At 40.0% G+C, this 22849-nt stretch overlaps 1 protein-coding gene across 5 annotated transcripts in view; it reads right to left on the reverse strand.

Annotated features, from left to right (window-relative positions):
• The window catches only part of DAB1 (DAB adaptor protein 1), a 790680-nt gene that overhangs the window by 738246 nt on the left and 29585 nt on the right, over window positions 1-22849 (reverse strand). The window lies entirely within an intron of this gene.

Here is a 22849-nt window from a genome sequence, read left to right on the forward strand (position 1 = left end):
TAAAGATCCTTTCAACAGTTCCAGTACTGTTCTTTCTCCCCTACAAAGAAATGCACAGTTCAATAAAGGTTTTTCTACAGGGATAGGCAAGTTGTCTGCTCACATATTTGCCTATGTTCCTCTAATAATAGTGCAGGCACATTTCTTTATTTCCCCTCTTGTGGCGTCCACCCTCGTGCCCCTTGCTTGACCTTCAAGCCTCAGAGCACACGAAGGCAAACACTCTCTCCTTTTACACTTGCTGCCACCAGGTGATCTCTAAATCACCATTACTTCAGAAAGATTCAGGTCCACACTTCAATTTCTTTAAAATAAAACTTTGGTTTATTGATTACAGAGATTAAAAAATATTTTCAGTAACTAATCACACCTAAATTTCCCAAACTACACACTCTATAACTCTGTCTGGCTTTTCTCTCCTGCCTGACTCTTACATTTCTCTCACTGACTCAATCTGACTTAATCTGTCTCCCTGACTCCACCTCTAATAGCATCTCTCTTGGCTCTGCCTCTCAGCAACATGAATATTCATAAACCATTACATCATACAACAAGAACCATAGATCTAATAAATGGAGAATGCTACACCTCTATTCTTCAGTTCTTCATGATACACACAGTACCCAGTAGACATCAAACAGTAAAGTCCTGTTACTGTACTTTGGGAAGGTGGTGGTCGCAAAACCAGAAGTACTTTGCAATGGCTCTGCCTGCCATTGGTTCCAGTCCAACCTGCCATTTGTCTGAGAGCCTGGGTACATTACTGAAATATCTCAAAATATGCAACCATGTTATTGAAAGCGATTTAAAGTCACATAGTAGTCATGTGGTATTTGAACTACTGTGTGCATTCCCTTGAGGCAACTTTCATCTGGTGTTTTTTAAGGGAGAAGAGAGGCATGGAATGGAGGATTCAAAACTACACACCAGGCAAAGCTGACCTTCTTTCTTCTTGTCATTTCCCCTCTCCTTCTTCATCTACTTCTTACCCTCCCTCCTTCTCTCATACAGTCCCAAACAAATGGTTCTTTCAGAGACTAAGTGATACAGTGCTCACGTAGGCTTTAAGCAAGTGACTCCAAAAAGAGCCCCTGAGTCCATCCCCACACACACACCCAAAAAAGGGGAGAGGAAGAGAAGGTAACAGAGACAGAACAAAAGGAAGAGGCATTCAAGGCTTGGGTGTTGCTTTCATGAGGCCAGAAACAAAAGGGGGAGAAAGAAACTCAAGAAAGAAGAGGAGGAGGAGCAGAAAGAAGCAATAAGCACACACTTCTTCCACTGGTCTCCTGGCAGCAAGATGAGCCCCTGAGCCAGGTATGCGCCACCCGAGCCCGGCGCAGCATTGGCATCAATGGATGTTGCAGTTGCAGCAGTGCTTCTTCTCCTTCTCTGTATCCACATGGTCCATCCCTTCTTTGCTCACATTCAAAAAGACTGACAAAACCAATTCAGGAAAAATTGATGCTGACAGAGGTGTTCACATATGGAAAATTGCTAGAAATTAGGTTGATTTGACATTCAGGTTAAAATAAACAACTCTCCAGTGGAAGAGTAAAGAAAGCTCATTACCACTCAAAAACACACAATTCTCTGTGAAAATAATCTGTGCTTCCACGTGTATTGTGCATCCAACTTTTTAACACCAATTTAAAACATTTTAAACCCAATTTAAATATGGTTGTGTTTTTTCCCCACTTATGTAACCAGCTTCTGAGACTAAGATGCTTCAGCTTCAAATAGCCATGGTTACTCTACTTAATGCTTATGCAAGCATTTCGGGCCAGATCAATATTGCTCTGCCTTGGTGGTATTCAAGAGACAGAACATCTCGTACACTTTGCTTAGGGAAATTGTGCCCACAATGTTTATAATAATTGTTTGTTTACTTGCTTATTACTGAACATATACAGTATGGTTGCCCTTCAGCATATGCTCTCTGAGTAGGCAACAAAAGCCAGGAGTAAAATACAATGTGGAAATGTAATATACAACAATTAAAACACAAGAGGAACAATCAAATGAAACATAAAACGTTTCCTTCTAGCTCCAGAGAATAAAAACAACAATTACCAGCACGGAATATAAACTATAATACAATTCAGCTGTGGAGAGTCCAATTTTTTTCTCTTTCTCTTTTTAAGTACATGTTGTTTAGAATAGCTGGGTAGAAGTTGTCTTTTTTTAAAAAGTCTTCACCTGGTACTTTAGAGATAACAGCTAGGGTGCCAGATGAGGCTATTATACTATCTACACTGGGCCATGCAGAAGGAGATGAACTCACTTGGAGAAAGAAACAAGAGGAACAGATTGCCTTCCTGAACAAACTGTTGTTACAGGCTCTCAAGTTACTTCTGATTTATAATGATCCTATGGCCCAAATCCTGTTGCTTAGTGTAATAAAGCACACTACAGTAGGGCCATTACATCAGTGCAGATTTAGTGAGTCAATGCCGCTGTAAGTTCCATTGATTCAAGTAGGATTGCTCTAACTGTGACTTACTGTAAGACCAATGAAACTTACAAAGGAGCTGCCTCACCAAATCCTCATTGATTCAATGGGTGCACTCTAGTGCAATTTACTATTATAAGTAACAGGATTCTGGCCTATAAATAAACGGCTTCCATAATGTTCTGTCTTCAATAGCCGTACTAAGCTCTTGCAAGTTCAAGACACTGGCTTCATTTATGAAGCTAATCCATCTCATATTCGGTCTTTCTGTTTTTCTGCTGCCTTCAACTTTTCATAGCTTCATTGCCTTTTCCAATAGGTCTTGTCCTTTCATGACATGCCCAAAGTACAACAGCTTCAGTTTTGTCATGTATCCTTCCATAAAAAGTTCAGGCTCCAACTTTTCAGGCACTCTTTCTCAAACTTGCTATTATTTCCCACACCTTTCTAATCTGCGGCTGTAATCCTCTCCCCCCACACATACACATTTTAGAAGGTCCATGTGTCTTCCCTTGAAGAAAAATTGTTCTCTCCACATACCTTATGTTAAAGAGATAACACCGCTTCTTCTTTTCTTCTTTTCTTTTCTTTTTTGCCTCCAGTGGCACAGCATAATTGGCAAAAGAAACTGCTTTGGGTCTGGCGATGGGTGTAGAAGAAAGGGTGGAAGCAACTTATTGCCCACCATGATTTACAGGCAACAGCAGATTGGACCTCTCAACTGAAGAGCTTCCAGCTTAATCTTTGATACAGAAAAAAAAACCCTCAGAAGAAAGGGAAGGGAATAGAATCAGGGTTTTCAGGGAGAAGAACGTGCATTTATGGATTTACCCAGGAATGGGGAACCTCTGTATTCCACTTCCTATCAGTCCTAGCCACCATAGCCAAGGCCAGAGGTGACAGGTATCACAATCTAACAACATATCAGCAGCTGCAGGTTTTACAGCATATCTTCTCTCATGCATTGAAGGCTTTTTTTCCTTTTTTCCTTTTTCTTTTTTCTTAAAAAGGTTGAAAAGAAGCTTGATTAAAAATACATGCTCCAATATTCACAAGAGCGGAGTTCAGACTTCAAGATAGGATACTTGGTTCCATTATGATATACGATGCTGAGACACTTTGAACTAGCTTCCATCCTGTTCCCCTTCTTTCTGCATTGTCTGTTCTCTGCTGTGGAGCTATTCCTCCCTAGGCACTTTTGTGAATTTTCATCTAATATGACATAACAGTGGGACCTTATAGTCTGGCAGAGGCCTTAAGACAGCAGATTCAGATTAGTCTCAAGAATGTTTTGTTTACAGTCCATGCAACATGTCTTTTCAAGGAAAAAATAATTCATTTCATCTGTAGTCCCCACCCCACCCCCCAAAGTGCCTAGATTTAGTGCTCTGGGATTATAAACCCTTTTGTTTTATTTTTCTTATGGGTATAAATCTTGACAAAAAGCTAATCTAAAAAAATTGTGTCTGCAGTCAGCACAGACTGTTCTTTCTTGCTCGTCAAAACATTACGATGATGCTGCAACCTCTCCCATTTTGCAAATAAATTGCTTGCCGTAAGGAATGTGTTAATTAATGTCATACACATCCTTGCTTCACTAAACAATTGCAGAGTCCCCACTTAATTCTCATTGCTTTCTCCTTCTCTTTTTCTTCTTCGGTCTTGGTGAATTGCTGAGGTCAAGTGCTCCCCCATATATAGGTCTAATTTGCAATGCTCAGCAAGTACTTGGTTGTTTGACATTTTGGCCACAAAGGGTGAAAAAAACCCCACAAACAGGCACAGTTTCATCATTCCTACCTCCAATGACTAAGGAACAAATGTATAGAATCAGGCAATGGTAAAGCCAGAAAGGGCCCCACAGGTCACTGAGTTCAGTCTCGTGGAGAAGCACAATCTTTTGTGGGGAAGCACAAAATCAAAGTAGGAAACTTATTTCCCTCCTCCTTCCTCCACATCTTATCCCTTCTGTGTTGTATCTTATAGATAGGATTGCAAGCTTAAGGGCATAGACAGTGTCAATACCTATATTGCAAGCTACTTTGGGAACCTGTTTTTGGCTGAAGATTGAAGTGTAAATAAATAAATCACTGAGAAATGAGGAGGGTTAAACGTTACTATAAATGCTTTCAGTTTCATCACATATCTGGAAGTAACTCCTCCTTTTGCAGATGTCATAGAAGGTCTTCACCTCTGGTCTGGAAGCCAGAGGTGAAGAATAGCAGTGGAATATCGGTATTCATATCCTGAGGAATACAAGTATGAATATCGGCACCAAAGGTGCCTGGAGAAACCAGAGCTTCCTCCCAGAACTGGCTGGTCCACTTACCACTTACCATGCAGCATGCGAAGCCTTCATCTTTTGTGTCATGCTAATTGAGGAAGTAGCCCAGCCGGCACTTCCCTTTCTCCCCACACAGCCAACTGTTCAGCAGCGGAGCAGGGAGACTCATCATCTCACCTCCTTACTGGACTGGTTGGCTGTGCAAGAGGCGGGGAAGCACCGGCTGGGCTAATTCCACAATTGGCACAGCACGAACAGCAGCCACGTGCACTGTGCAGCAAGCAGTAAGTGGACTGACCAGTTCTGGGGGAGGGGCCTGGTTTCATTAGGCACCTGTGGCGCCAATATTGGTATTCTTATCTCTTGGGATATGAATACAAATACCCTATCTCTAGTGAAGAACTTCAGCAGTGAGCAGAAGAATAGAAATTAGTGGGAATTTTGAGGGGTGGTAAAGATTTTCTTAAAGAGTTTGTATTATCCCTTCAAACAGAAACTTCAGATGGTGAGTGCCAGTTATAACTGGAAGAGGGATACAGTACTGAGAAGCAAAATGAAATGATCAACAATGTTCTTGGTAGAAGTACAAGCTTTGCAGAGGTACAACAATGCAACATCTCTTTGACCAAAAACAAAACAACACAACACAGCAGCCTAAAGGAGCCAAATATTTCCTGTCCCCAGCCCCCCAATATTTGAGCACCTTCAGTACCAGAGAAATCAAGTCCCAATTGGAAGAGGGCAGTGGGAGGGGCAGGGTGCTGAAGGCATGGCTGGCTGAAACCTTATAAATAGGAGGATTCCTTCACAGACAGCACTATTGTAATGGCTGGTTCCATTTGCCATATTTATTGTGTATTTCTTTCCTTTATTGGAAGATCATGAATTTAACAAAAGATAAAAGTAAATAAATCAATACCAGCTCCCCAAAATTCCCACCCATCTCTATCCTTCTGCTCACTGCTGAAGTTCTTCACCTCTAGCTGCCAAACCAGAGATGAACAACATCAGCAATGAGCAGAAGAAGTGATAGTTAATTAGCCCCCATCTCTCTCCCACCCCCCTCCATGTTGATGTAAAGAAACATGCAGTGGCTCAAATCTTATTGTCATTATATGCCTCAGTTTGATCCTTATGAGCTCAGGCAGCTGGCTCAAGATTGACTCAACCTTCCATCTTTCCAAGATTGGTAAATTGAGTCCCCAGTTCATAGGGAGGGGGGATAATGTGTACCCTGCATAATTAAATTGCAGACTGCCTAGAGATTGGTTTAAGTGCTATGGAGTGGTATATAACCAGCACACTTTGCTTTTGCTTGGAGACAGATGGCTGAAGTTAAGAAGCCCGCATAGCATAGACACTATCTGTGGTGCACCAAATTACACACAACCTACCATGCAACAGGCTATGTCAATGCTGACTTCTTAACATGCAGCAATTAGTTGCCAAAAGTTATGGTGTTTGCCTTATGCTCCCAGGTGTAATGAATGGAGCTTTGGCAAATATTTTTAAGGAAAACAACCAGGTATTATATGCCTTCACATTCTGAGTATGCAAGTTCAGCATTTGTTCCTCCCAAATCCCAATGCAAAAAGGGTGATGTTTGATTTCAACTAAATTGATGCCTCTCCTTCATACATGTGGCCTGCTGTATCCTCTGGTGGAGGGAACGCACTGCAGAAATAAGCATAATGTTCTCTGGGTCAGGGGAAGCCCATTCCTTTCTAGGGAAAAAATATTAATTAGCCGGAAAGCTGGCAATTAGTATTCCAAGCTTTAGCTCACCATAGTATAAACCAAGTATAATGGAAACACCAAGAGCTGTAACTATAGCTATGGCACCACTGGGTAACTCTTTAATAAGTTTTTAATCTGCTGAAGAAAAAGCTGCATCTCATTTCTAAGTAAGCTGATTAATTTGAAAAGGGAGGTGGGAAATCATGCAGCAGAATGTCATCTGCTGTGTTTGGAAAGCTCCATATTGCTAAGCACACATTTCATTTCAAGTCACAAAATACAAGTATATAAAGTAAGTAACTATGCATGAGGCACATTCCACTACAAGCAACAGAAGCCAAACGTGGGTAAATTGGACATTGGCTGATTCTCAGAACTGTTTCCACTCCTTTGGTTAAGCAGATCATCTAGTAAGCAGAGTAGGAGAATCAAAATAAATCTATCATAAATATGATTATCTTGAGCATCAAAGGTGGACTCTCCCCAAGATGGTACTTATGATCTTTTGAGCATGCTTTTAAAGATCATTTTAGTGTATCATCACTTTTTTAGAAATATTATCTTACATTTAATTGTTTTTTATTGCATATTATGGTCCTTTTAAAAATTTACTTGCATTTTAATTGTTGTGAGCCACCCTGAGTCCCTTTATGGGAGAAAGGCAGCATCGACATTATTGACATCATCTCAGCGTCCTGTAACTTCTCACTGTTTGAGATACATTCCAATAGTAAATATCTCTAGAAAGTTGGATTGTTGATTAAATGAGGGAAATAGAGCTTACACCAACAGGCTAATTGCAAAGTCAAGCTGTCAGTAAAACATCAAGGGTCCAATCCAGCCCATCGTGGGCACACCATCCACATGGAGAGGATATGAGCAGAGTCAATGTGGGCAATACTGGAACCCTCACTCACCCACAGAGGGCTGTACTGAATAACACCACTATCAATATTCAGCAGCCACCAGTTCCTGCTGCTGGTGCAATTGCCAGCGACACCCTTCCTTTATTGGCAGAAGTGAAGCCAGGGAAATCATACTTTTGTGCTGCTGCCATTGGTTTTCCATTGTGCAGTTCTGTCTGCAGGGGCAAAAAAGGTGGCAAAAGCTGTGAAATGTAGCCTGTGGCACATTCCCGGAACACTGCTCTCTCTCTTTTGCCAATACAGATGCAAAAGAGCATGTTCTAGAAACAAGACAGCACATGCCTGCATGCCTCCCATGAAGCCATGCCTTTCTCCCTCATGTAATGCACTGGTCACTCCTAGAATCACCCCTCCTTTCATTTCCTCATGTCACTTATGCGTCAAACTCATGTAGCCCTCACAGTGTTGCCTGCTAGTGTGCAGTATACAATACACAGGGGCTTATTCAGTCACCCATAATGCTCCACAAGCATGCTGGGAATCTGTCCAGCGGGACTTCTAATCCCAGCATTCCAAGCAGTGAAGAGTCAGAAAGTGATAACTGAATGAGGATTATATTTAACATGATAAATAGAAGATACATATATATATTCTCACAGATACAACCAGCCCTTTGACGGCAACCATAATGTTGATGTGGCAAGAAGAAATTGAGTTTTGAACCTCTGGAGGCATTTCTTCATCCCAAATGAAAGGAGGCTACTGTAATGTGCTTAGGAAAGTGTCTTGACCCAGACATGCCTCTCTGCGAGGTGTGAAGCCGCCAGGGTGGGGCTCTTTTGCCCACCCGAATGGAAGAGACGGATGCAGTCACGAGGGCTACGTCACATCATGCGAGGGGCTGGGCATCAACAAAACCTTTAAGCACACACTTGATCATTTGGAAAATTTCCATCTGTCTCCGAAGGGAAATAGTAAACCCAAAATGATGGAGAACAGCATATGGTGTTTGCTTGATCATTTGCAATAAATAAAAGAAAAACCATAAAATCCCAGACAGCTATGAATTCTGAGAAATCTAAGAGATTGAAATTTCACCATGGTGTCTCTCTGCACCTTGTATGACTCTCCAGATGTGTGATCTTGTTCTTACATTATGAAAAACCTACTTGAAGAACTGTTCAGTCCAACATCCTTTGCTGTAGAGTCAGAGCATCACTAGGAAACGATTCAAACAATTCAAAAATGGCTGGCACTATCTTACTATTGGTGAACATCAGATGCAAGGCTCAATTTTTGTCAAGAGAAAAGGTTTCCAAGGCCTTCGAGTGGGTCATGGCGATCATTAAGCTCTTTTAAACATATGATTGTTTCCACTGTGGACTGTTTGGCCATTATAGAGTTCTGAAACAGTTTGTCATTGTCATATGACATCCACTCAGTTCTAAACTATGGCAGCACTAAGAAGTAATGACCTCTAAAAGATTCTAATGTTAACATCCATGCTCATGTTTTGCAAAATTAAATAAACTGTGGGAAAAATTTTTAAAAAACTCTGCTCAGAGTGAAATGTACAGGTAATGTCTATTACATCTTACAGCTGGTTTATGAGCTATTATTCTACTCACAGGATTCATATTAAACATGAACCATAAAATCTTCAAGCACTGCAAAAGGACTAACCTCCACTAAACAAAATAAAAACTGATGGGAACAAATGACATAGTAAAGAGAAACTACAAAGAACTCGTCAGACTTTGAAGGTCTGGGAGGGTGAGGAGATTATGGGACTTGTAACTCAATAACACCTGGAGTCTAGATAATCTTCTCATCCATCCTACCAGAACTCAGAAGAGGAACAGAAAAAGGAAAAGGGGAACATTCCAGTTGAACAACTAGCTATGACAATAGTGCTAATGTAAGCAATTAGGATTTTGGGACCATGGGCTATGCTTCCTGGAAGGTGGGCTGCTGACAATTGATGGGTTGCACCTCACAAGGACCACAGCATAAAGAGCTTCACCACAAGGGCTTTCAGCTGAATTGGAAGAGCCAGGGAGACACAACCAAGCAGCTCTAATTGAGGCTTATAACAATCATTATAAAAGTACAAGAAGATTGGAAGAAATTTGGGAAACAGTAACAAGGTCCAGGATAATCAGGGGACTGGAGACCCAAACTGTATGTATGTATGTATGTATGTATGTATGTATGTATGTATGTATGTATGTATGTATGTATGTATGTATGTATGTATGTATTTATTTATTTATTTATTTATTTATTTATTTATTTATTTATTTATTTATTTATACCCCGCCCCTCTAGACCATGTCTACTCAGGGCGGCTTACACCATAAAATAAATCAATATAATATATATATAATCATTAAAAATACAATTACTATATTAATTAAGACACTTAATTTAAGAAAAGGATTACCCAGATGGAGTAGGATAGGAAAGAAGAAATAAAAAGACTTAGCTGACTGGAGGGAAGGCCTGCCTAAATAGCCAAGTTTTTAATTGTCTTTTCCAGGAAAGACTGAAAGAACTAGTCATGTTTAGCCTCGAAAAAAGAAGACTGATGGGAGATATGATAGCATTTTTCAAATACTCAAAAGATGGCCATACAGAAGAGGGGTAAGATCTGTCCTTTATCATCCCAGAGTGAAGGACATGTAATAATTTGCTCAAGTTGAAGGAAGTCAGAGTTCAGTTGAATATTAGGAAAATCTTCCTAACTGTTAGAGCAGTATAACAGTTTATTGCCTTGGGAGGTGTTGGGCACTCCAACGCTGAAGGCATTCAAGAGAAAACTGGACAACTATCTGTCAGGACTACTTTGATCTGGATTCCTGCATTGAGCAGGGGGTTGGACTTGATGGCCTTATAGGCCCCTTCTGACTCTATGATTCTATGATGTTATTAATGCTCTGTTGAGTTTATGTGCTACAGTGTTTTCTATCATTTACCTCTCAGTTTGCTTTGGTTTTATTAGGTACTGCTTATTATTATCATTATTGCTTGCATTTTGTGCTTTTAGTATATTTTATAGTGCTCAAAGAACTCTAGTTATTAGGTACTCTAAAAGTGCAATATATTAATAAGCAAATAATCAGTCTTTGCCACAAGACTACATAGATGAAAGGAAGGAAATAGCTATTAGTAATTAAGAAAAGTATGAAAATTATGTTCTAGTAATTAATTAAATAATCAATAATTCCTCTTTCCTCCCCATTTTCTTTTTTTTTTTTCCTGTTGCTTTCTACAGCCAGCAACTTGTGAGCAGACAGACAAATTGTTAACCTGAGAGAAGACTTGAGGGTCAGAGCTGTTTCAAAGAGCTTTCAATATGGATCATGTTGCCAAGGAAACAACATCATGCTCATTGCTAGGGAAACAGTTCTGTTTGTCTCTTCCGATTTAGAACAGAGGTCTCACTTGATTCTGAAAAAAGTTTGGGCATGGTAATAGAGAGTGTGGAAAAGGACTAACTTGGACTTAGAAACTTATAGCTGCTTATAGTGGTCAGACTTTCAGGCTGCTTCCAGATGAGAATTTACAGATTCTTATGGAATAGTGAGTGTTTGTAATCTTCACGTTTTCCTACCACTACTTCATGCATTTTTCCTTATCACAAATCTGTTAAAGAGGATGAGATGGAATAGTTGCTCAATATCTTCTAGATCAGTGGTGTCGAACTGTGGCCCTCCAGATGTTCTTGGACTTCAACTCCCAGAAGCCTTCACCACCACCTCTGCTGGCCAGGATTTCTGGGAGTTGAAGGCCAAGAACATCTGGAGGGCCACAGTTCGACACCACTGTTCTAGATGGTACTCCTAGAAACCATGTAGAAGTACCCTCAGTCTTGGGTCTGCTGGCACTGCTGGACTAGTCCTGAGATTTTATACCATCAACCGTAGTATCATTCTAAGCTGTTTGTTGATGTGGTACTTGAATATATTGCTTTGGAGTGTTTCTAGCCCTATGATCTAAGGAAGTGGTTCTGTGGGACTGCTGTTTAACCTCCTGACTGTTAGCTTTGAAGAGACCCTTGTCCAGCAGGCCGAGGCAAAGAGGCAGTCCCCAAACCAGCAAAACCAGGGAGCTGGACAGGGGACAGATTGTATTTGTCTTCAGTGTGGAAGGGATGGTCACTCTCGAATTGGCCTTCTCAGCCACACCAGATGCTGTTCCAAGACCTCCATACAGAACACATTACCATAGTCTCTCGAGACTGAAGGATGCCTTCTACTAGTTAGCATAAGGGGGGGGGTTCCTCAGGGCTCAGCATTAGAGATGGGGATGACTCACCATTTTGGTGAGTCTTCCCGCTTTGTGGGTCGTCACGAAGTTGCCCCCATGAAGCAATGAATAACAAAGTTATTCATCAATTTGTGGGGGGGGGGTATTAAAAAAAACACCCTGCCACCCCATCACCGCTGCCACCCCATCACCACGCCACATCTGTTGGTCAGATGCGGTTGTAATTTCCTTCCAAGGGAAATTAAGTTGATTCCATCTCTCTTCAGGTTTTGGTGCACACTACAACTCGTACTTTTCTCTCTTGCTCTCTGGACTTTTAAAAATTATCTTCTGACAATTTTGTCGAACACGTTTTAGACCTACAGTACTTTAAAATTTGTAAACTGTTTTTGAATGTTTTTTTAAAAAATCTATTCTGAATAATGTAAACCTTTTTATTACTTTAGTTTTATTGTAAATCTTGCTTGCTCTAGTTGGCTGAAAGGGTAACGAACAAATTTGTTTAAAACAAATAAAATATATATGGCAAGTTTCCTTCCACTTGTTGCTGTGCTTGGTGAAGACTGCCCAAACTTTCATCAACCCAAGGAGAGAAAAAAAAGATTTAAAAACCTACATAAATAAAGTGATTATTTTTGTACTGTCTTACTCCCTTCATAGGCAACCACAAAACCAGCCTAATTGCCTTTCAGCACCACTTGTGGTGGAAACACCAAGATATAATGTAACCAATCAATCAACCAACCAGAGTCCCCTGTTCTCCTGAGAACTCATTATGCCTAGCAAGAAAAGTCCATAACAGCTTTGAGAATTATTGCTATTCAACATGGAAGCGTCTTTCTTTCTTCTCTCACTGCAATAAAGAGTTTATGGAATGTTGGGTAACAGTCTCAAGATAGGAGAAAGAGTATGTTTGCAGGCAGACTGTGTGTATGTGCACGCACATCCATGTGTATGAAAACTGGGCCATATGTAAAAGAACATGTGAACTAAGCAATCTCCTATCTTTAACTCACTCTTTAAACCAATTGAGTAATTATGAATTTTTTTAACATAGTTTCTATGTTACCAGTCCAATATAACCGCCAACCTTGGTCCAACTCCATATCAGACAGCTAATATTTTAATGTGCCTAACCATGGCTGTATTTGCATGGAGTATGATTCACACATATACTTACCAATGCAAGCACTCTAGGCATGTTTCATGAAGTATATCTATCACATGTAACATCAGTATGCCAGATACCTGCACTTTGGATGGATGAGCCTTTATATATTACATTATAGGTGAATAAGCCAGTTCAGGCAATAGATGCCTTAAAATGTGATGAACCACACACAGAATCTCATAGATAAGGAATTTTCTGTGGCTTGAAGCCTGTATAAGTTTGCTTCTGGTGAATTATTCAGTTTTATGTATCACATCCAGGGTTATAGAATGTTGCCAATATGTATAACAATTACCTTTTGTTTCTGATTATGGGGCTTTCTTGAAAAAGATACTGGAGTGGCTTGCCACTGCCTGCTGCAGGTGGATTGTGTTTAGTCGGAACTCTCCACTATGACTTGTCCGTCTTGGGTGGCCCTGCACGGCATAGCCCATAGCTTCACTGAGTTACTCAAGCCCCTTCTCCATGACAAGGCAGCAATCCATGAAGTGACAGTGTCATTGAAGCAACCAACATGAATTTAATCCAACTCCGGGAGGCAGTGGAAGACAGGAGGGCCTGGCGTGCTCTGGTCCATGGGGTCACAAAGAGTCGGACATGACTAAACGACTAAACAACAACAACAAACAATAACAATAACAATCTTATGTAGAGGTGGACACAAATTTAAAAAATGAATCACTAAATTTGTTCAAAAATTGTTAATTCATTTATTTGTATTCATATGAATCAATGCCCTGATGAATCACAAATCAATGATTTCTTAGTGATTTTTTATTTGTTGATTTGTTTCACTATAAAATGGCCCCAAGGCACCCAGAGACACCAAAATTTCATGGAAGCTTCTCCTGACTCTCCTCAACAATCCCTGGAAGTTTGGTAAAGACTGGATTTCCCCAAACCAGCTGCTAAAGAGCACTTTCCTGGGGGGACCCAGTTTGTGGGCAAATAACTTGGATGTCTGAAACCCAGTTTTAACTGAACTTGGAGGGATTGTAGAGGAAAGTCAACAGAAGTTTTTCTGTGATTCTGGTGTGTCCAGGTACCTGGGGGGAACTTTCCTCAGGAGACTCTATAACTAAGATGTCTGAAACTGCATCTTCACCAAACTTGCAGAGCTTGTACAGGAGAGTCAGAAGAAGGCTCCCTGTGAATTTGTCATCTCTAGGTGCCTCGGGGGCCATTTTATAGGGTTTTCAAGTCAAAAAATGAATTGATTCATCAGGGAAAAATTGTAAATTAATAATTTGTAATATGTTGACCTTGAAAAATAATGAATCAAAATGAATCACCATTTTCTGATTTGTGCCTGTCTCTAATCTTGTGCCGTCAAGTCAATTCTGACTTATGGCTACTCTTTCCAGGGTTTTCTAAGTAGAGAGTATTCAGAACACATTTTGTAAGAAATTTCCGCCTGGTCCACAATTCAGAGTTTTGATTGGTAAAGAATAGGAAATCCTTTGGGGTTTGCCTGCCATATACACAGTTCTTCAGCTTTTCAATTACTTTGCCTTGTTCTGCTTTGCTTCAAAGTAAGAGCACTGGCAAATGAATGCATGCCACTCAAGTGTGGGGTTATTATTATTATTTTTTACAAGGATCTTGGGTATCCTTTTCTCACAGTGAAGAGGGGTGAAATACCCTTCACTAGGAAATAGCTTTTAAAAGGAATCTGTTTTCGAAATGTTCCTTGAATGGCAGATTGGCAAAATACATGGCATCTTTCCACTAAATTTTCCATTATGCTGGGAGGCGTCATGTCAGGCTGGATCAGCTGCAGCTGACTGTTTTATGTGACAAAACATGTAAATAGGTTTCATGTGGGACTTTCACTCACCCAGAAGGCAATGGTCGATACAGCAAATAGTCAACCTATCTCCACTTCTCAGACTGGGAATGGAGCCTTTGAAGATGAATCCTAAATAAAATTCACCCTCCCATCCCTACAAACATATGGTAATTTGAAATACAGTTGCACAGTGCAGTCTATCGTGAATCATACTAAAATATAGATACCAGAATATGGGACACTGAAGGGGGGGAAGAGCAAATTCAAACATATATGTATATAAAATGAGGAACAGCATACTTGTCTAAGGTAGGGAACAATCTGAATGTAAGTTTGGCAGACAGACAATTCACATAATATGCTTTTCATACAGTGAATGGACAGTACCATCTTTAATCATATGCTTGCATGGAGACTGATAACGTGTAAGGAATGATTAAGCTGGTTGGATAGCTCAGTGAGTTAGGTATTGGACTGCCCCCACTGTGTCCCATAAGAGCCAGCCTATGTGGCCTTGCATAAGCTGCACAGACCCAGGGCATTCATAGAAGAAAGGAATAGTAAACCATTTCTGAGACTGCGTACATTGCCCAAGGCCACACAGGCTGGCTCTTATGGGATCAAGGAAACTCTGGAAAGGATCGCCATAAAACAGAATCTACTTGACTGAGTGCAATTATTACTATTATTACTATTATTTTATTCTTGGTGGGGGGGGAGAATCTACACACTGGCAAGAATTGCATCAGTCTCCACCAGATTCGCTTTGGTGTGACTGTCTACTGTGCCCTTGTCTGTATGCCACACCCCTAGCTATACCATTACTAGAATGTACACCTTCCAAAATAGGAATTTGGCCCCTAGGCTTCCCCCTATTCTAAAAAACAAATAAAAACTTATCCATTTATCATTTCATCCTCCTCTTTCCCAAATGTTGTGACTATTGCTTTTGTGTGCGTGTATGTTCCCCATTATTTTCATGGCATATTTATTTTGTTGTGCTATTTTTATTTACTATAATTCATTTCAGTTTCCAGTTTAAATAAGAAAATGTTCTAATTATAAATATTCAAGAGAGACTTCTTCATTGATCTGAGAAGCTTTGATGGGACCACAGGCAAGGAAGTAGCATCAAAGGCATTTAACGAACTAAATTACCACCTGAGGGAATCACATCAGCTGCTGCCTCTTTGTGAGCGATGGGCAAATCAATGTCCACAGAAACTGGAACAGGCAGAGACCCAAGTAAATAAAAGATCCTCACTTATTTTCTGTGAACAATTCTATGGGGACTGTGGAGGAAAAGGGAGGAGGCAGCTGTTTCTAAGATTTTGCCATCGCCCTGGGCAAGCAAGACCTGAAAGTCATAGGAGGCCCAAGACTGATCTCAAGGCTCAGGAGAGATCTGAGATGCGAAGTTAGGTCACATAAAGGCCACCTTCCACCTTCCCCAAATGTAAATTGAGACTAGCAACACAACGTACGTACTCATTTTAGGATGAATATGCTCCAGACCATCATTAGTAGTCTTTATGAGAATGGCATATATTTATGGTTGCCCTGATTGGCCATTGAACTGGCATGTTTTTCTTCTTCTCTTGGGTAGGCTTGAACTTTGATATGATTCATTATTTTTATTCATAGGTTATTGCCAAAACTTTTGTTATTGTCACAACTCTTGTAGAAAAAACAGTATGACTGTAAGAAGTACAACAGCAGGATAGAAAGATGTTATTAGAAGATATGGCTGACAGGAGAACATCTACAAGATTAAGTAGCCCATAAGTGGGAATAGTGTCTGCGGCAATGAAGCTTTGAGCTAGAAAAGACCCAAATTGAAAACTGAATGAAAAAATACATTACAGTTCTCTCTCCCTGTGAGAAGAACATGTGTCTGATTGTGGGCTGAATTGTGCCAAAAAAACCCCCAAATCTCTGTGCAAGCCCTGCTAGCCTCCTTAGGTATGATAACAAGAGTACACTTCTTTCTCCACTGGTCCACATAAGTAATGTATTGTGCCAAACCCATTTAACAAATCTGTAGTCTGCTAATCCCAACAAGTGGTGTCTTCCTCTTAACCTGTTCCCACTACAATCAGTGTTTGACATGCTGATTGTATTGCCTGAGCATCCCATAAGTGACACCATTCAAAAAGAAAGTGGTTGTGTCTCAGATGTTAGATTAAAGGAAAAGCAGTGTGAGCAGGTGACAGTGGACATTAGGAGACATACAGTAGCAGTATGGATCAGAGATGGGCACACATTTAAGAAATGGATCACCAAATTCATTCAAAAATTGCTAATTCATTGATTCGTATTTGTACAAATCAATACCCCCAATGAATATGAATCAATGATTTTTAGTGATTTTTGATTGGTTGATTCATTTGGATATAAAACAACCCCCAGGCACCTAGAGACACCAAAATTGCTAGGACGCTTCTCCTGATGCTCCTCAACAATCCCTGCAAGTTTGGTGAAAATTGGGTTTCAGACAGCTGTGTTAAACACCCACAAATGCGGGAGGGGATAGGAAAGTTCCCCCCAGGCACCTAGCTACACCAAATCACAGAGAAGCTTCTACTGACTCTCCTCTACAATCCCTCCAAACATCATCAAACTTGCAGAGCTTGTAGAGCAGAGTCAGAGGAATCTTCCCTGTGAATTTGATATCTCTAGGGGGGTTTTCTGGGGGGGGGTTATAGCATTTTCAAGTCAAAAATGAATTGATTCATTGATTTGTCAGAAAAAATCATGCATTTGTAATTTATGATTCATCAACCTTGACAAATTATGAATCAGAACAAATCACATTTTTCTTGGTTCGTGCCCATCTCTAGTATGGATGGCCTGTGAAGTTACCTAACCACAGAATTTCAATTATGAGATACCTATTCATATTAGGAGAGATGCTGATAGCGAAGGAGGATGGGCTAAGGAAAAAAAGAGCTCCTTCTCCTCTGAAAGCTGGTATTGTGATTGCGCAGGAACGCAAGAGTGATATTCAGAGAATGCAAGATACTGTTGTGCCTCTGTAATCCCCTAATATATTGCTATCTCATCAGATAGCATCAGTCCAAGGGAGCATGGGAAGCCATCAATGCCAGCTTTGTTGGAAAAGAAAACAGATACTATTGCTAGCTGGTATGCCCTTGCCTGATAATACCTTAGAGCTGCACATGTATGATATTGCGCACACACACGCACACACACACACACACACACACACACACACACACACATTGCAAGGGCAAAGTCATGGGCCTTTTGCACTACCCACCCTCAAATTCACACGTAAACAAATTTGAGATTAGCCCTGTTACAAGAAGCAGCTTCAACTGCCGCCAAATCCTTGCTTGATATGTCAGATGATCTTACAATCTGGCAGTTGTCTTTATAAGCAACACTATCAGAACTGAGAGTGCACAAACCAAGCAGTAATGGAGCAACTACTTTTGAGGGCTTTAAAATGAAGCCAGTCATTTCACTTCCTGCCAAAAAGAAAAAAGAAAAAAAAAGCTTTTCTTCATAAGTCTGTGAAGCTACAGAATGAACAGGTGGAGTTTTAAAACTGCAAAGACAAGAAGATAAAAGCTATATATGGCAGCTACACAGATCTATTTCACATCTTTATGGCATACTACGTGTTGGTCAGGCATCATTTTCCTCCTGTGTTTTCCCATTGCTCCTTCTAATTTTTTTTCTTTTTATGAATACATCCATTAAGTGCTGCAAAATTGAAAACCTGCTCAGTGTCGTTGAGTTGCACTAAGAGCCCTCTATGTGGTAACCCCCTGTGCGGTACAATTGACTTGAGTCTCTTATTTCCAAATGAATTTAAGGAAAGACTTGACGTCCAGTAGCTGTGCTTTACAAAGGCATTCCTCCAACTTGTGACAGTAAAATGAAACATGGCGTAGGTGAGAAATATGAAGCCATCATGACATTTTTTCAGATAGACCAATGCTTTTAGAAGCACCTTTATTCCATTGTCTCAAGTGCACCCTGGGGCAAGATTCTCATAAGTATTTAAAGCTGCTGTATTTTATGCAAACACTGTTCAAGCCTGGGACTACCCACCTAATAAGAAAGAAAATTAAAACTTCAAGGAGATAGTACTGTATTTGCAAAGACACTGGATACAATCCTATTGCTTAGCACATAAAGACACACTAGAGTGGGCCCCCTGAATCAGTGGGAATATGGTGAGTCAACATCTTGGTAAATTCCATTGATTCAAATGGATCTATACTAGTTGAAACTTGCTAAAGAAATTATAACTATAGTAGGCCTATTTGAATCAATGGAACTTACAAAGGAGTCGATGCACCAAATCCCCACTGATTCAATGGGCCTACACTAGAGCCACTTACTATGCTTAGCAACAAGATTTCGGCCAATATTTCCACCGCCATTTACCAAAACCAATTTGTCTAGCCAGGTCCAGAACTTTGACTGCTTAACCCTTAAAAGTCTTCATTTAAATTTCAATGGATTCAGTCATATTAAAGCTGAATCTGTGTTTTTCCTAAGAAGCTCTTCATCTCTAACACTTACAGGAAGACGGCTACAATGTTGGGAATCACTACACCTCTATGCTAGGAATAGGTGGCCTGTATAATTAGGGAAGAACTTCTCTTTCTGAGAAATTATAAATTTCAGGATGAAAAGTGTTTGAGATTATTAAAAATGAAGAGGAAAATAAAGCAAAATGGTCAAGTTTCACTATTTGTACCTCCATATACCGCTTGTAGAACAGTCATATATGAAAGATCTTGTGGTTTGTGATTCTTCAGTGCAAAGCTGGTCCAGTGAATTAACACAGAAATTTGACTAGAATTCTTTATTCAAGTGAAAACTTAATAAAGAACCAACACAGTGGTTATAGTATCAGATCTGGCTGAGAAGACAGCTGGGGATTGATGATGATGATGATGATGATGATGATGATGATGGTGATGGTGATGGTGATGGTGATGGTGATGGTGATGGTGATGTAGTAGCAGTAGCAGTAGCAGTAGCAGTAGCAGCAGCAGCAGCAGCAGTAGTAGTAGTAGTAGTAGTAGTAGTAGTAGTAGTAGTAAAATCTGGACTATAGTTCCTAGAATATCCCAACAAACATGACCAACAATCATGGAACCATGGTCTGAAAAAAACTACTTGGGGGAAGAATAAGGGGAAATGTAAATAAAAATTAATAATAAAGTTTTGAATAAATGCCATTGGTCTCACAAAAATGTGTCTTGCCATTAAAGATTTTAAGGACTGCAGAAATGGTCATTTTTGACTGTACATACTACACATGCCTAACATTTTTATGCAGAACCCAAAAATCAAGTGCCTTCAGTCATAGCAATTTTCTTTTTTAAATATCTGTACTTCAAAGAGAAAAAGGATACTATTCTGTTGTGACCTATAGAGATAAATCAACAAGAAAGAAGGCAGAAAAATCTTGACTGTTGTAGTAATCCTGATTCTTATGATACTTGTATATCATGAAAAGAGATTAGACTAATCTAATTAGCAAAGGCTAATGTGCCTCCATAAATGATTAGACATTCTGTGCAAAAGTCTGTGGCTCAGTTACAGAGGGAAGTAATTTTCCACTTGTAGAAAACCACTTAGCTTAGCTTCACTTAGAGTCACACGCGTACACGCTTTCATTCCTGACCAGGATAAAATAAATCATATTTGTAACTGAATTTCATATTGTTAAAGGTAAACATGAGATTGACAAAAGAATCAAAGGATAAACTGTAGTCTAGAGTAGAGATGACTTGGAACGTAGTCTGAAATTGAAAGCAGAAAAATCAATATTTTTGCATATGAATGGCTGAACTATAAAACATTAAGTAAATTAAAGAAAAGATGGCCTGGGACTTGATTCTGAATAGTGCTCAGCTCCTGGTGAAAGTGTTCTAGTCGGACACATGACTGCTCAGGGACAGTGGTTGAAGTATTATCAAAGTCAACTTATATACAAGTGGAAACTTCCCTGAAGACAAGATCATATTTGAAAACAGGAAAGCAGGGATCAGTTAAAAGAAACTTGAAAGCAAGAGCTAGGAGGGTCAAATCTTTGAGGCACTCAGAGGTTACATTTAATACCATGATAATAATGGGTTGAAAAATATATCCTACAAATTAGAGGAAATGCAGAAGATGCCAGCTTGATTAATGAGCAGGGTCAAGGAAGCTACAGATGGCAGGAAAGCTACCTTTAAAATAGCAAATGAGATTTAATGGAAAAGCAGTTTCGCTCTTTGCCTAAATATATAGAGTAAATTCGTGAGGCATTAAATGGCAATGGATATACATCCAATTCCAGTGTCACAGCAGCCCTACTCTGGAACATTAACAAAGAGTTCTGAAATGGATGCCTATATATGTATAGATATACGTATAGATGTATATATGTGTATAGATATATGAAGGTGTCTTACACAATTTACACCTCTTCATTGAAATGACTTCAGTTGATGGGGCATCTGTTTCCACCAACCCCAGCCACCACAGTGAAGAGCAAGGAATTCTGGGCATCATACCCAGAACATCTGGAAGACACCAGATGGGAGAACTTGTCTACTACAGAATACCTCTAAACACTAGAGAGCATCAGCTTCTTTACACCCCTTTCCTTTCTTTTCTTTTCCTCTTTCTGTTTTTCTCCTCTTTTTCCAGACAAATGGGATAGTAAACCTCTTCTGAGTATTCTCTACCTAGAAAATTCTAGGAATGGTTGCCATAAGTGAGATTCAATTTGACATGTAATTGTGGTTATTAATTTTTGCTTGAATTCCCTGGATTCATATACTGGAAGGATTGTGCTATCCACTCTCAGAAATAGCATGACAGTTGAGATGGTCCATGATAGATCCAGTGCACTTATCCTGAATTGCTTTCTTGTCTCTCCTTTCTGTTTCATATAAAATCACTTTTTGTAAAAGTTGATGAGATCTGAATTGCTTAAGGTATTTAAAACCAGACACTAGTTATGAAATAACTTGTTTCTTTGCACAGAGCCTTTGATGGTGAAACCCATCACCATATGGTGGTGCTTCTTTATTTAGTATGGAACTGCAGTGTGGCCAGGGTTCAGGGGAAATTAAGATGGAAGGTAGAAACACAGAGTTGCTACACAGAGTTACTAATTACCGTATACCGCACAGTCTCACTGTCATCATTCAGTATCTTCTGCCAGTTTTCAAGTCTCTATGAACAGCAGCTGCCCTTAGCCCTGTGACACATCAGGTAATACTTCCCACAGTACTCAATTGCTCAGATCATTCTGAAGGCCAAGCAGAGGTTGCCTTTCAATTTCTCACAATGCCCCAGCATGACATTATGGCTTCCAAATGAGTGCCTGCTTTCATACAGGGCAGTTAGCAGAAGACAAAGCCAATGGAAAGAGTTAAGAATGCAAGTTTTATACCCAGTGGGGGGGAAAAAAAACTTCAGAATAAGACTACATATCTCTGTATTAAGAGTGTCACAGAAGTACCAACATGGCTGATGTCTTTCTACGAGAGTATTCAATAATGACCACCACCACCAAACTCCCACCCCAACCTCTGTATCCAAGGAAGTTTCAAGGTCCCTTTGGAAGTGAAACACGGAACCTGCCTTTTCATGCCATCATCATAGGCATCCTTCAGTCTCGAGAGACTATGGTAACATGCTCTGAATCGAGGAGTGTCCTCTCCAGAGCATGAAGCCCGGGTAAGGTAATATGGAGGATAGGCTGTTACCCAAGCAGCAGATCCCCCCTCTCCACATTGCTGAAATGGTCCAATGGAAAGGCAAGAGCCAAAATCCCATAAATTAGATTGGCTTAAAATAAGAGGCACATCAGATTAATTAGCATGGGAGTGTTGGCTTCCAACCTTCCAGTCTCAGCAAACCCCTAGAATTCTGACAGGATCAAAATCCAGTTTAGGGAGACAAATTAACAACTGCATTTCAACAGAAAAAAACAACCTGCTTCTCAAATGTGCACCTTTCTAAATATTACCTTGGAAATAGCTTCCCTGGATCCATAGAGTAAAGTCCAGATTCCATTTAATGTTTTTTTTTCTGTTATGAAAACTACCAGGTATTTACTCTTCATGGTCTAAAAAGAAAATGTTTCAGCAGCAACTGCTTTGAATGGATGTATGGTTGGATGAATCCAAAGTAAATTCCCTTTATTCGTCTATGTGAAGCAGGGCACACAAGATCAGATAAAGGATAGTGGCCATCTGACTTTGACAGCAAAGCAGAACTCTAACAGAAGTACCAGATG

The sequence above is a fragment of the Pogona vitticeps genome, chromosome 4, assembly GCF_051106095.1.
Source record: "Pogona vitticeps strain Pit_001003342236 chromosome 4, PviZW2.1, whole genome shotgun sequence".
Lineage (NCBI taxonomy): Eukaryota > Metazoa > Chordata > Lepidosauria > Squamata > Agamidae > Pogona > Pogona vitticeps.